Source organism: Schistosoma haematobium, chromosome 3 (genome assembly GCF_000699445.3).
Source record: "Schistosoma haematobium chromosome 3, whole genome shotgun sequence".
NCBI lineage: Eukaryota > Metazoa > Platyhelminthes > Trematoda > Strigeidida > Schistosomatidae > Schistosoma > Schistosoma haematobium.
In genome coordinates, this window is record NC_067198.1 from 19,208,726 (window position 1) to 19,223,797 (window position 15,072).

Here is a 15,072-nt window from a genome sequence, read left to right on the forward strand (position 1 = left end):
ATATTTGTCCGTAATGTTTCTGATCGGTTGATAAATTGGATCGATGTCAGTGTGTTTGTTAATTGCTGATTGATCTGAGCGCCAAGATTCTAAAAATTCTCTGGTGTTTTTAGAATTGCCTCTATCCGAGATTTCGACATTTTCCCAGTCGAATTTTTGCCTACAATTGTCCACAAGCATTGATATAAGCGACGATGTGTTTGACCGCTGAATGATATTCATGCAGGCGAAGATGGAGAAGGCTTCCGCTTTTTCACATGTAGTGCTTTTTGCAGTCAAAACAATTTATTTTATTTTTCTTCTTTTGCCATTTTTTCCTTTGCTTTGCATAAGATTGTTGGTTTGTATGCTGCACCTATTCCAAAAGGTTTCAACAATATGATTGTAATTTCAAATATGCCATATCAAGACAAAGAAATAAATAATGACAGGTTAAAGGTCAGCAGTAACCAATCAAGATCGAGATCTACAGGAAAAGCTCTGAGCCATATGTAGGGAAATTCGAAGATTTCACTTATACCTAAAATTTGTGCTGGTGATGTCGTTCAGAATAACAATGATCCCCTACGAACGAACTATCCAGTTCAGAGAACAAAGCTCCACCAAAACCAATCTATTTGTTTGTTTTTAGAAAAATTTGTTATGGAGAAACCCCATTGTTACAGACGAAGATATTTGACAGTAATATGATTAAAGAATTCACAGCAAATTATATAAAAATACTGGTTTCTTTCAGTATCATACAATAATAAAGTTTAAACTCAGTTCATGGACCAAATAAAACGTAAATACATAATTGTACTAATTGTTTGAATAGCAGTTTTTTCGGTATTTATGACATTCACAAATCGTATTGCCCTGACGTATGTCCGGAAATTCCATTCTGAACATTGGAAGCACTTGTGTCTCTGCATTACAGTTCCAAAATACGTTTATCAAGAAGTACAGTGAGCAGAAGGAAAACTCATATATTCGCCGAAAACAGAACTCTTCGCTGAATCAATCTTTCTTACAAAAATAAACAGTTAATTTCTTAATGCTTTATACATTTACTGATGTTTATCAACCCATCAATTAAAAAAAGAATATAAATGTGCTCTTCATAATGGAAAGCAAACTTAACTCAACATTCTGTCAGTTTCACCATAAAACAAAAGTTATAATCAATTTACTGCAGGTATTTTAATTTTGAAAACATTAATTTGAAATTCGTCAGATTAGCTACCTATCTTTTTAATAAAATACAACAACAACATTTAACAATTCTCGGCGAGACTATAATTCATGGATGTCCATTGAGTGACGCTAAAAAGACCCTCAGAATATCCATCTACATACTATGGTTAATGAGGGTTATAAACCAATATGAGAAGCCAGAAATTATATATATATAGGGTTTTCATCACGAACTGACACGAGCTATAATGCCAAAACTCTATTTAGCCAAATAAATGAATTAATTTCGCGCCAAAATTGAAGACCTATTATGTTGTACCTGATTGGTTTGTTCATAAATTATAGTCTGGCCCGATTTTCTAAACAATGAAGTATATCAATATTTCAATCGTTACTATTCATTTCATTCTCATTCAAACGACCTCTGAATAATAATGATAAGAAATATGATTGAAATGTTGAATTATCTAGAAACTACATACAAGATTGTTTATCATAATCATTATTTTAACGACTTTGATCAATATCATCTAATATAATCACATTTTACCATTATTTTGTTATATTTTTAAATCATTGTGAATGTTTATGTTATTAATAAATGATTGGCTTGTTACCTTCGTCACTTAATGGAAATATCCTAATTTCTTTAGATTAATTATATTCTTCATGAAGATAATTATCATTATATTTTGATGGAGTTTTGTTCTTTGAGCTGAGAGAATACTCCATCACTCAACACCACTATATCTTCCACTTGAGCTGCGAATCTTCTCTACCATCTCATATCTTTATATTTATGTTTATAAGTGTTTTAAACTAATTAAACGAAAAGTAATTTTTTTGTTTTATTCATTTGAATTATCATTGTTATTATATTTAAGAATATTTTGTAGGAAACTTAGGTGATATCTTGTTTTGTTTCCATTATATGATACAATTAGACAGAAAATGATAGAATAAATGAAATATTATAAACAAACTAAAATGAAAATTCCCATTTTGCCATTTGGTAAATAAAGAAAGAACGAAATGAGCGAAGAAATTTCTTTTCAGTTAGTTTTTCATCATGGCTCTACACTAATATACATATATGATTTACAATAATAATATAATACTCATCGAGTGGATACTTTACGTAATAATTACATAATGACATTTGATTTAACATTGAGTAATCGGAAGAAAGATGATTATTAATATTCAAAGGAATTATTAGATCACGAAGCTGCTACGTTGAGTAATATATGAAAAGAGAAGGAACAGAATTTTTTAATGGATGGTCAATAGGATAGTAGTTAAGTAAGAGTCAAGAGATGAATGTTGAGAAGTTATGCAGTTCAAAAGCAACAGAAACAAAATTACAGAAGTTAAAAAAAACAAATGGAAGAAGTATGAAAAATAGTTCTTTCGAAGGAAATCTTATACTGATGGCTAGGGCAGAGAAAGTGATTGTACGAATCACTTTTGACTGCAAAGGTCAGGTTAGTGAAGCCATCGTAATCCATGTTCACATGTGCACATGATATCGAGTAACTTAGATAGTGGTTATATCGGGAATTTATCGGCAGAATTCGATTACCACTTAGAGCCTAGACAAACAATACATGGCTATCACTTATTCATCAGTTAAATGTAAATAGATTTATGTACCGTTATTCTCATTCCAAATGACGTTAGACTCCATTGAAATAATTCGAAAGTTAGTAGTAGTCAATTTTCCTATTTTGTGAATTCATAGGATTATCAAGTTTTCAACATGTGTTGTTCAGTACAGAAATGCACGAAAACCACAGTGAAGTCTTTAGGTTAATTGAATCAAATATAAATTGGTCAACACAACTGCCTCAATAATAGGGTCATATCCGAAAACCAATTTCAAAATCATCATTCTTTTATATTAGAACATTGGACGAAAAAATCAACACTAAAAAATCATTCAAATCTTGAAGTTACCTGAGAAATACTTGGAAACAGTTCTGAGAATCATTATTATTTTGAAGCTTATAAAAAGCCTAAGAACTGCTGAACTCTTGGTGAATATGATAAAATTGAAACACTTTGTTGAGAAATGTTTTATAATCAGTTACTCGTGAAATAAGCCTGTTGTTTTATTATTCGAAAATTCATAGTCAAAACACGTATAGTTTTTAAACAACGTATTCTATCTGTTATTTTTGGTCTAACAGTAAGATTAATCTTTTATTGAAGTGAGAAATACACTGAGTTAAGTCAAGAAAACAGTTTTCCATGGTGATTTAGCTTCAACTGAGTTATGCTCTTAACCATTAAAATCATACTTTATTTGTTAAGATTTATACTGTAACAGTTTTAGTGCACTCAACTACCTTTTGGTTTCGATTTTAAAATTCTTCTGCTCTTACACTTGTATTATTACCAATCATTTTTGAATGTACGCGCATAAGTTATGTTTATTGTATCTTGTCGTACTCAAATTTAGTCACTAGTCCATCCAGTACACAACCTACATTCAAGCTGGATACAAACAGTCATATATTTGCATTTATTCAGAAGATTCACTATCATGGCATCTAGTCAAGCTGCACGTTAAAATCACCGTTATTTTGTATGTGCACCAAAAATTAATCGGCAACCCTATGTCACTAGGACGCATTGTAAATGTGTCTAAGTAGACATTGAACTAATTTTAAATTTCTATTGAATTCAATGGTAAAGACACAAAGTGAAATTATCTTGCAGTGTATAGATAATCTTTAAATGTCATAGATGTCATTCTAAAGTCATATAAAATCTGATTTTGTAAGTCTCTGGAGTACTAAAAATTTTTTAACTTCCTTAGATTAACTGACATTTTAAAATCTTTATGAAATTAATGAAGAGATTTATTATTCTACATTATTTATATCTGTCGCCTTGATGTGTATGTATCATTTCAGAAAACAACTTAAAATTCAGTATAACAGTTAGTTAATTAAAAGATTAGGAGTAGGTGTTACGAAGAACCCTGCGGAGAGTACTTGGTGCTATAACAGTCTGAAATTACAAAGTAGGAATATAAATGCATCCAGATGAGCGATAAGTTATTCAAATAATTTCTTGTCTTTTTTATCCATGAATTGCACGTCAACTGAAGTTGAAATTTTAAAATACGATTAAGCTGACATACTCTAATGCATTAAGAACATGATAATTACAAAAGTGTGTATTTTTACTATATGGGCGATAAGAATTGCGGTTATTTAGTTGCTTTCGGCATATGTGCATCTTGAGCACAAACTAATTGTTATCAAGACTCAGTAGATCAGCAAACGACAAGTTGAGTCTTTAAACGTTTTGGCTCAGAGTTTCAAAATAACCATCAACATTGGTTCGTAGGTACATTCAACAGACGAGTATCGAACAAAATAAAAGACGCAACATAGATTCCACTGAAAATAATTCAAAGTTTATCTGTCAATGTATATAAAGTAGGTATTACATAAATAAGCCAGAATTCTATTCGACAAAACAAATTATACTAATACTGTAAAAGTTTGAACAATTTGTCTAGTTAAATACATAGTCGGTGACTCGTTTCTATTTATCACACAACCTAACAGATTGTCATATTGGTTAAAGTCTTCAAATTATATTAGCATGAAATAAAATTATCAAAACAGACTACTTATTAGTAGAATTAGAAAAAATGTCAGTTTCAGTAGATGGATTAGCTATAAACGATATTATTGAAGAGAAAGAATTTGTTCATGAAACTCAAAATCTAATAGATGAAATAGGATGAATGCTTCTGATCCGTTAAGACGCATTCTGAACCATCACCTAACGTGTTAAAGCACCGGTTAAGATTATCGTACAGAAATCAATCAGGTAGTCGGCATGTAAACACATTCATTTGTCCAGTAGTCAATGACTACATGAAATAATGCAACGTTTTAATTTTTCAGTACATTGTTTTCGTCTAACTCACTTCTACACTAGCGGACACTGATTCGGAGAAAATACCATACATATGATAATAAGGTACAAACTAATTTCTAATCAAAACATGTAGTGTTAACAAAAACTGAAATTTTCAGCTTTCCATTGACATGTGTAAGTTTGACGTTTATTGCTTAATATATGATATTATATATCTGGAGATAATCATGGATTATTACAACAAAAGTTCAATAACTGTCTAAGATCTAGTGTCACTATAGCAGATTCAACTTTGTTATTTTAAGCATTTGGATTAAAACCGTGAATATTTTAATGATACTGTAGTGAACGAAAACACGAGTGAGTGTAACCGAATGTATTTACAGAATGTCTTATTAAAATCTGAGAATTATAGCGTAAATAGTTAATTTGTAAAATATCAATCCATCGTCTCAGATTTCATTGTTCCTGCATTTTCATACCAATTGCCTTCTGTTCCTATTCGTTCCTTCTCGATCTTCTACTAAAATATATTCTATTCCTGACTATCGTTATATACTACTTGTGTGGATATAAATAGCTCACACCACAGTACTAGTTAAACTCATTTGACATTTCTTTTTATTAAAATCTATCTAACAATATACAAATTAAGTAGAATTTTATTCAATGTAGGTAATGCATTCATTTCATAAGTATAATTTTTAATTCAATGAAGTACAAATATAATCTATCACATTTTCTCAACTATTCAAAAATATGTTTATTTAATTGTTGGTAGCAGTTATCTTTTTTTATCATTTTCGACAATAGAAAAATAATGGTGGACAGATTCACTTATCTTTTAAATCACGAAACTTGAATAATACATTCTGAAAAAACAAAAAAAACTATGCTACATCCATCATTCATTTAACAGTCACATCATTAGGAGAAATATTTTCAATATAGATAAATCTATATTCTGTACACGTATTTTGTAAAATGTGTTATCAGCTAAATGTAGTTCCTTGTTTTTTTTTAGATATTTTTATTAATTCACTTCATCTTTTTTTGGTAAAATATATACTATTTATTTAGATAAACAATCAAGTTATTCAAATTTTAAATATTTTTATTTATTAGATGGTGGTTTGGGGTTGTCAACAGGAAATCCTTGACTCATGTTTCGTGCTACTTGGCACTCGTCAGCAAGGTGTACCTGTAGTCTTGAGGGAACTGGTGCTCCTTGACGGACTCGACCCCGTGTCACTCAGCTTCAAAATCAGAGACGTTACCACTGAGACTGGTGACCACATTGCAGCATGGCCGATAGCATTCAATCTGCACTAAATAAGGACTTAGCACACATGAAATTGATCACCGCCAAGTGATCAATCAGTTGTGATTTCTATTTATCCTTATGTTATAACGGTTTAAATCTATCACTATATCAAATATCTTCCTTTCATTTAGTATTTTTCTTTTACAACGAACATTTTGATGCACTTTTGTTCAATGAGCTGGATGTTTTGATCACGAAGCTTTCATCGTTCTTCTGAACGACATTACCAGCACAAACTTCAGATAGAAGTGACGTGTTTGAATTTCTCCACATATGGAGCTCAGAGAACAAAACTCCATTAAAATCATCCACCTCAGCCACAATTCTTCACCATCTCATAACGAACATTCAAGGACTTCATTGATATCTGTTCGCGTCTATCATAATTACTTTGGTAGTAATTAACAATAATTCACAGACATATGGAGAAGAAATAAGAATAGTAGAGTCAATATCACGTATACGCTTCATATCGAAAAGTACTGGTGTTTTTTTTCACAAGTTAACAATGGTTTTAGTGGCCCGGGATCTGACCCCAAGTAGATGTATAAATGATTGTTATTGAAATACATATGTCGCCTATCCTCGTATATGATCATCGACTTAAATCGCGTTCGACAATAACGGAATTAAATAAGTCAAAAAACAGGGATTGACTTCTGAAAACGTATATTTTGTATGTGAAGCGAATGGAATAGAGCGGAGCAAAACGACGCTTAGTGAAGATGGCGAGTAAGCCAACTCCGTTTAACCAAGCATTAATCAATATTTATAGTTACACAAAAATAAGTTACATATAAGAAATGTACACACACATATGTGCTCATATAAAAACAGTCAAGACTGGCAATTGAATAATTACCAAGGTCAAAATCTGACCCAAGTAGAATGAATAGATTGGCCTGTCCGAAAGCTAGATAAGGTATATGGGCTTAACATAATAACCAACACTACAAGCTTTATGTTATACTGAATAAATCAGTTTCTGCAATCTCACGAAAATAGGAAGCAAATTAAGACTTATGCAACAGAATAACACTTACTGAAATAAATTACAATTTTGAATAGTACTAAACATTTTTATAAGTACTCACTTACACCTATTACCCCTCATGGAGTACCATGATCCGCTCACCAGCTTTCGCTAACCAACTATATCCCGGGCAATCATTTCCAGTTCTTTTTAGTTGCCATTCATTCTTTTGACGTCTTCTGCCTATTCTCGGCGCGGTGCGTTCTTTGACCTGCTTCTTACCGCTCCCTTCACGATTCCCAGTTAGCGCTTACTTCGTGGTGCAGTTTTATGATTTCCTCAGTGTATGTCCTATCCATTTCCAACGTGTTTTCCCAGTTTCCTCCTCAGCTGAAAATTGGTTTGTCCTCTCCCATAGTAAATTGTTGCTGAGGGTATCCAGTCAATGGATATTGAGTATCTTGCGTAGATAATGGTTGTAGTAGTTCTCAAAGTTTCAGCTCCGTACAGTATAACTATCTTAACGTTAGTATTGAAGATTTTGACTTTGATATTGGTTGACAGTTGTTTTGAGTTCCATTTGTTTTCTAACTGTAGGAATGCTGTCTTTACTTTGTCAATCTTCACATTTACGTCTGCATCAGATCCTACACGTGAAAGTTTCCACCTGTTTCAGAGTTCCTTCATCGATTGAGATTGGGTGCGATGCCTCAACAATTCTCACAGTTGCTGAGATCTTCCTTTAGTATCTTTATGAAGTATACTTCTTTTCAGTCTTTCGACACTTGTTCTTCCTCCCACATCTTCCTGAATAGAACATGGATCATATTTGCAGTTGGTGCTATGTCTGACTTTCGTGCATCAGCTGGTATATTATTACGTCCTGCTCCCCACCCACTTTTATTTGTCTGATAATCATACTGATTTCTTCGATCGTTCGTGGAGTGATAACTACGGGAAGGTCTGTGTGTCTTGCTTCGATGTTCGGTGGATTTAGTGGGGCTGGTCTATTCAACATCAAAATGCTCTACCCACCTATTTAACTGTACTTGAATCTCAGTGATTGGCTTGCCTTCTTTGTTCTTGACTGATCTCTCTGGTTTACCATATTTCTCTGCTACTTTCTTCGTAGTACCATATATTTGTTTTATATTTCCTTGTAGTAAACAATATTTTATCCCGAATATTTCACGTGGAATCCAATAATAATTTGTTATTACACGAACTATTTGAGTCTCTGAGGCTTCCTGTGAGATTTTATTCTCGTTTATTTCAGTTATATATCATGTTTTATATGAGATCACTTTCAATTTTAAGCATCGGTACAAACAGCACTAATAAATATTAATACATTTATTTAATATAACAAAGTGATTATTACCCACTGATAGGACTATCAAATATTTCCATCAGAATATACATATTTGTTACTTCTACGCCAAAAAAAACATGGTTTAATGATATACCCTGATTCATGATTCAACGTTGTTAGAATTTGAATTTCTATCAGATAAGTAAATAAAAGCATAACCAATTAATAAATCTATTTGCCGACAGAGATTACTAATAGTACAAAAACCTAATGACTTTTAAGACATTTTCAGTTACCTTCATATTTTACGTTTTTACGAGAGACCCTGAATTTATTTGCATAATCAAATATGTCATATTATTTTTCAATATGGTTTCTACACCCTAGACTAAAGCAGAACTAATCAGTCACTTCATCACCAATATTAAAAAAAATACATAATGCAGGTATCATTTGAATTCAAGTAAACTTTATAACTGAAATTTACATTAAGATACAATTGATAATCCCGAGAACAAATGATCAGTTTTATCTGTTATTTTGTTTTTCAAAGAAGCGTTATATTATCCAGTAACATAATGACACAAGGATAACTGGAACGAGAAATCATCATTTTTTTGTACTTTAGGTGTGACAGATATTCTTTTAAGTTGTAAGGAATTTCTCTCAATATACATCACTTGTTATGATAATAGGGATTTTATTTATTCAGTAAAAGATGTCATTCCACACTGATAGCCGCAAAATAAACATTCGAAACAACAGAGGTCTTAAAACAAAAAAAATTGTTCGTTTAATTTATATAATAATTTAAGTCTAACATTGATCTTTATCTACCCAAGTAAACTTATCCAGCCGTTGTTATAAATGTCAACTCATATACAAACCTTAATTCAAACATTTATTCCCTAGCTAAATATATGGTTATTCTATCCATGAACAGTGGATATGATAAACTAGTACAATACATTATTGTTTAGTCTGAAACAGAATTTTTTATAGAAAGAAAAGTCACCATTGTAACAGTGTCAGTTACATACAATACTGGTATTATAGTGTCGGTTTTGGTAATGTTGTCAATATAATCTACAAGAACACTGGTAATAATATAAGGTACAATGAATACAGAAAACAGATATTTGATTAGTTCCTATAAGTTAGTAAAGGGGTAAATAATATTTGTTTGACTATTACTACGTAACATTTTTAAATTTTATATTGCTATTTCTATATTAATTTTCAGTTAATTGTTAATAAAATTGTAAGCAAACAAACAAACACTTTACAATAAAAATAAATTGTATGTGAATTTGTGGAGATTGTAGTATTTTTACAGTTGAATTCACAAATCGATCCAAGCTAGACAACCATTGAGAACCTGGATCCACTGGATGATGGTTTCGTTTTAGTATAGGACTCCTCAAAAGTAGGCATCCATGATCTCGCACGCGGGACTCGAACGCTGAATGAAGGTTTACACGAGATCATGGATCATTTGAAGTTAAACATTAACACTATTGGATACCAGCCAATTGGTCTAGAGGTTAAGCGTCCATATACGAGACTAAAGGTCCTGAGTTTGAACCCATCGTATGGGGCTGTGGATGCGCACCACAGAGAAGTTCCATACTAAGACGAAACGGTCGTCCAGTACTTGCAGAGTTTTAATGGCGGTCTAACCTAGATCGACTTTTGAATTCAACTGTGAAAAAATAAAGTGCTTGAAACTTCGTGTTTTCTTTATATAACGAAGAAAAATATCTATCACTGATTTTGACATTCAAAATAAATCAGTGATTTATTTCACAATTTCTATTTAATTATTCATTATCTCTTTACTATCACTAACAACCTCACCCCCTTTTCCACTTTCTCGGATTTTATCTTCAGCATAAATATACTAATCGATTTTAACTATTATGTTATATGTTCTGTTTCCTCTTGTTTCTTATGTCGTTTCAAACTGAAATTTTCTGATCATAGTATTTAATGAGAAACTTTTGTTTATAATATTAATGGAGTAAATTTAGGCAGCTCATAGCTGACGAGAAGCCTTGAAATGTAGTGAATTCTGTTTATTCTTCTCGCTTTATTTAAATTTATCAAGGGACTTGAAATATAGGATTGATCAGTTGATATGGTTTGACAGTTTTAAAAAATAATGAAAAATGCTATGCTCAAGTCTAGTGAAGGGAATGACAAATAAAACTAGTTCTCCAAGCTCACATTTATCACATAATGCAAAAGAAACGCTTTTCATTTTCATTAAGCCACTAATTGAATTCCATTTGTTACTGCCTATTATTAAAAATTTGTAACCAAGAACTATATGTTAGTTATGTCCATAACGTGTTCACTCAAAATATTCATTTATTTCATTTTTCATAGTACGTTAAGAAAATAAATTAAATTCGATTATTATAATTAGTAAAGTTGACAAGTAAATATTAGTAGAATCGAGGACGTTCGCATCATTCTATTTGGTTTCGACAGTTGGATTTTACAACATCTTAGTGCTGACATTCATGCTGGAACTTTAACCCACTGCCTTCTGCTTTAGCGCATAACTCATTAACGAGCAAGTAACGATTAAATACTTATAATCAAATAAAACATTAGTAAACTACTATAGTCGAAATGAGAACAATTCAATAAAGAATAAAACGTCAACGTGTAATCCAAGAAAAAGTTGAGACTTGAATACCATAAACTCGTTGATCATCTGTGTTGAAGACATGTCAATAGAAATTCACTAGTTGTAGTTAAAATTGGATCCAATCGACTAGTTACTATGATACCCTGTTGAACTATATGAATATATTATTTAAGAACGTGGTGGTTAATAATCATGGAAAATTTATTATATTAGCCTGAGACATTATGAAATGAGATATTAAGTATGAAATTCAAATTGTTTTACGATAATGAACTGAGCTTTTGTAGTCATTAGTTTTTTCATTATTTCAATAAAGTAAACTAACCTCTGCCAAACACGTTCAGCTTTTGTGTCTTGCTACTTGATTTTAGGAGCGAAAGTTTATATTAAATACTAATATATATAAATCGTCGGTAGAATCGTCTTTACTATGAACAAATAAAAAAGTATATGCATCAATACCGTTGGAACATATTTAAAAATAATGAAAAACAATTATCATTTCTCCGAAATAATAATGAGGTATGCTTTAATTCATTCTACATAAAATGTATCACATAATGTACATTATTTACTAACATAACAGTCTTTATTACATGGGGATGATGTTAAAACAAACTAAGATAATGATACACAAAATACACTGTAGTGATTGTATTTTGACATGACAATTGTCACATCCAAACAAAACAAACAAACAAAGAATTTGATCGTTTGTTATCTATACTGTCATCTTTCTTGTTTGAGTAAATCTTTTATACAACTGTTGATTGTAATTTAAAATGAAAAGTAACTTTCCGAAACAAAGAAATCAGATTAGAATATTGAATTATGTCAATAATTATAAAAGTGTATAACAAGTTGTAATGAATATAAAAATAGAAAACATTAAATAATAAAAAAATAATGAATTTTAATGGAATTTTAGTGTTCATCATGATTGAAGTTATTCCGGAGTAGTTTTTTGTTTGTTTTTTTGTTTTTCTCTTTTTAAAAAAATATCTTTGTTCAATGATACAAGCCAAATATTATAGAAATTTAATTCACATAGCTTCAAAACGCATTCATTTTATGAAGGACATCATTTAAAATACTCAGTTACTAAGGTAGTTAGTCTTACCGTGAAAATACTAATCATTATTAATTCATATTAGAATAATAAATTACTTTGTATAAATGTTAATGTTTACAAAATGATATGAACATTGAATATACGACAAAGTGCAATAAACGGAGGACAATCATTAAGACATGAAATAAGAAAGATTAGTTCAGCGAAGAGTTCTCTTTTCGGCGAAATCATCTTCAAAGCTGTACAATCGCATATATATATATATGCACGAAATGTTATCGATTCTATTCATCCAGTATTGGAATTTAAAATTTCACAAAGATCTCCTGTGTTATATGAATAATCATCTAACGAACACAACGTTTTCACCAAATATGTTAACACAGTTATTGACAAACGCACGAAAAACATAATATCGGACCTCATTAAAAGTTAAAAAGCCACAAAAACACAGAATAAATTTTCTAACATTCCTGAGAGATATGTGTTTAATCATTCTTCAATATTCTTAACAAATATGCAATTAGAAGCCTTATCTTTGTAAATAAAATTCTGCGACATAAATGAAAAAATAAATAAAATCCATACACATTTTCAATTTGAAAATTTAATCAAACAGACAAATGGTCTTAGTCCAGTCTCTGATCAAGAATTCCAGCGTTTCAAATCTACTCTTCTCGATAGCTGTAACCAATATGTTAGCACAAACGTAACGGGAAAAGTCTTCTAACGAAAGAACATAGAAATCAGCTAAACCTACTTAATAAAAATAAAGACTTGATTATAACACGTCCAGATAAAAGTGCTGGTTTATTGCTGCTAGACTGCAAGATTTATGTTGAAAAAATGACAACGTTATTATCAGATGACACCAAATTCTCAAAACCAATCAATGAGAAAAACAGGACTGAAATTATAGAAAAGCAACTGATTGAAGTTCTTAAGAGAATGAAAAATGATCAGCTAATCGACGAACACGTCTTTGAGCGCACAAAACCAACAGCATCAATAATACCGAGATTATATGGTCTGCCAAAAATACACAAACCTGGCCTACCTCTTAGACCGATTCTCGATATTTCAGGATCCCCTTACCACTCTATAGCAAAGTGGCCGACAAATCTTCTAGAACCCGTCAGAAAACGCATTTGTAAACACTCCGTACATGATAATTTTGAATTTATCGAGCACATAGAAGAAGTGAATGTAAACGACAAAATTATGCTATCTCCGAATATCGAATCATTATTCACTAATGGTCCACTCACAAAGACCAATAATGAGAACAACATTGGGATACCAGATGTATATTTGAAGGAACTATTACTACGTTGCACTTGCAATGCACAGTTTACATTCAACGACGTAATTTATAGACAGAAGGATGCTATAGCAATGAGATTCCCACTTGGTCCATTACTAGCAGATTGCTTCATGGCCTGTTTAGAAAACAACCAACTCAAAAACGATTATAGGAAACCTCCACTCGTACAAAAGGTACGTAGAAGACATTTTTATCGTTTGCGACAACAAATCTGACTGAAGTCACATCTTAAAGACGTTTATTAATTGCCACGCAGCAATAAAATTTACACTAGGATTTGAAATCAGACAAAATATTCACTTTCTTCATGTGAAAATGACAAGAAAGTAAGATGGTACTCTATGAAGATCTATCTACAGGAAACCCATGTGAAATGGCCAACTATTAAGTTTTCATAGCTGGGTTCCCATCAGTAGAAAAAGAAACTTAATAATAACACTCGCCACAAGAATACGAAAAATCTATAGTCCCGATGTCATAGATGAAGAATTGAGCCTTTTAAGGGAGATACTTATAAAAAACGAGTATCCTTAGACATTCATTGATAAGAACATGAAGCCGAGAACTCCGAAAACACGAATAATTACAGTGGAAAGGAAAACGTTATACATGAACATCGAATTCAAGGGTGACAGAGCCACACACACCCTAAAGATGAGAATTTATGATTCCTTAAAAAGAACACTCTCCGTAGCAACCTTGCAAATAGTATTCTCCAGCCGACCATTGTTCACTAATAATCTGAAAGTTAAATTATCGCATCTGATCAACTCAGTGCGGAGTTACCAGTTTATTTGCTCATGTAGAGCTAGGTGTATAGGTCATTCGATGCGTACTTTATCCGAAAGAATTCGAGAACATTTTCCGGCGTGGCTAAAAACGAGGAGATAAAAGGCTCAATAAGAAGTTCAATAAACGAGCATCTTGTAAACAATGGTCATTCAATTAAGACAGACTCTGCGTTCAAAGTCATCCTTAAGGTAAGTAGAAGTCTGTATCTTCTTTGCATTGCCGAAGCATTAGCCATACATCTGGACTGGTACAACCTTTTCTTCTACCATGGTCTTAATGTCTTATAGCTTTTTTTTCTCTTCCTCATACTCTTCTTCTTTTAGAGCCATCTGCTTCACTTTCCATCTTCCCATTAAATCCTCTACCCCCAACTGGTTTATTTTGTTTCCACGATCATTCTGATTACATTTAATCTCAGTTTCAACATTTTATCTTATCATGCTGATCCATCCTTTTCCAGTGAGAAGTTTCCTATCATTAACAATCAAACGATTATTAAACTTTCCTTGCTTTATAAAAAATTCTTTTTAATACCTTTGTTTA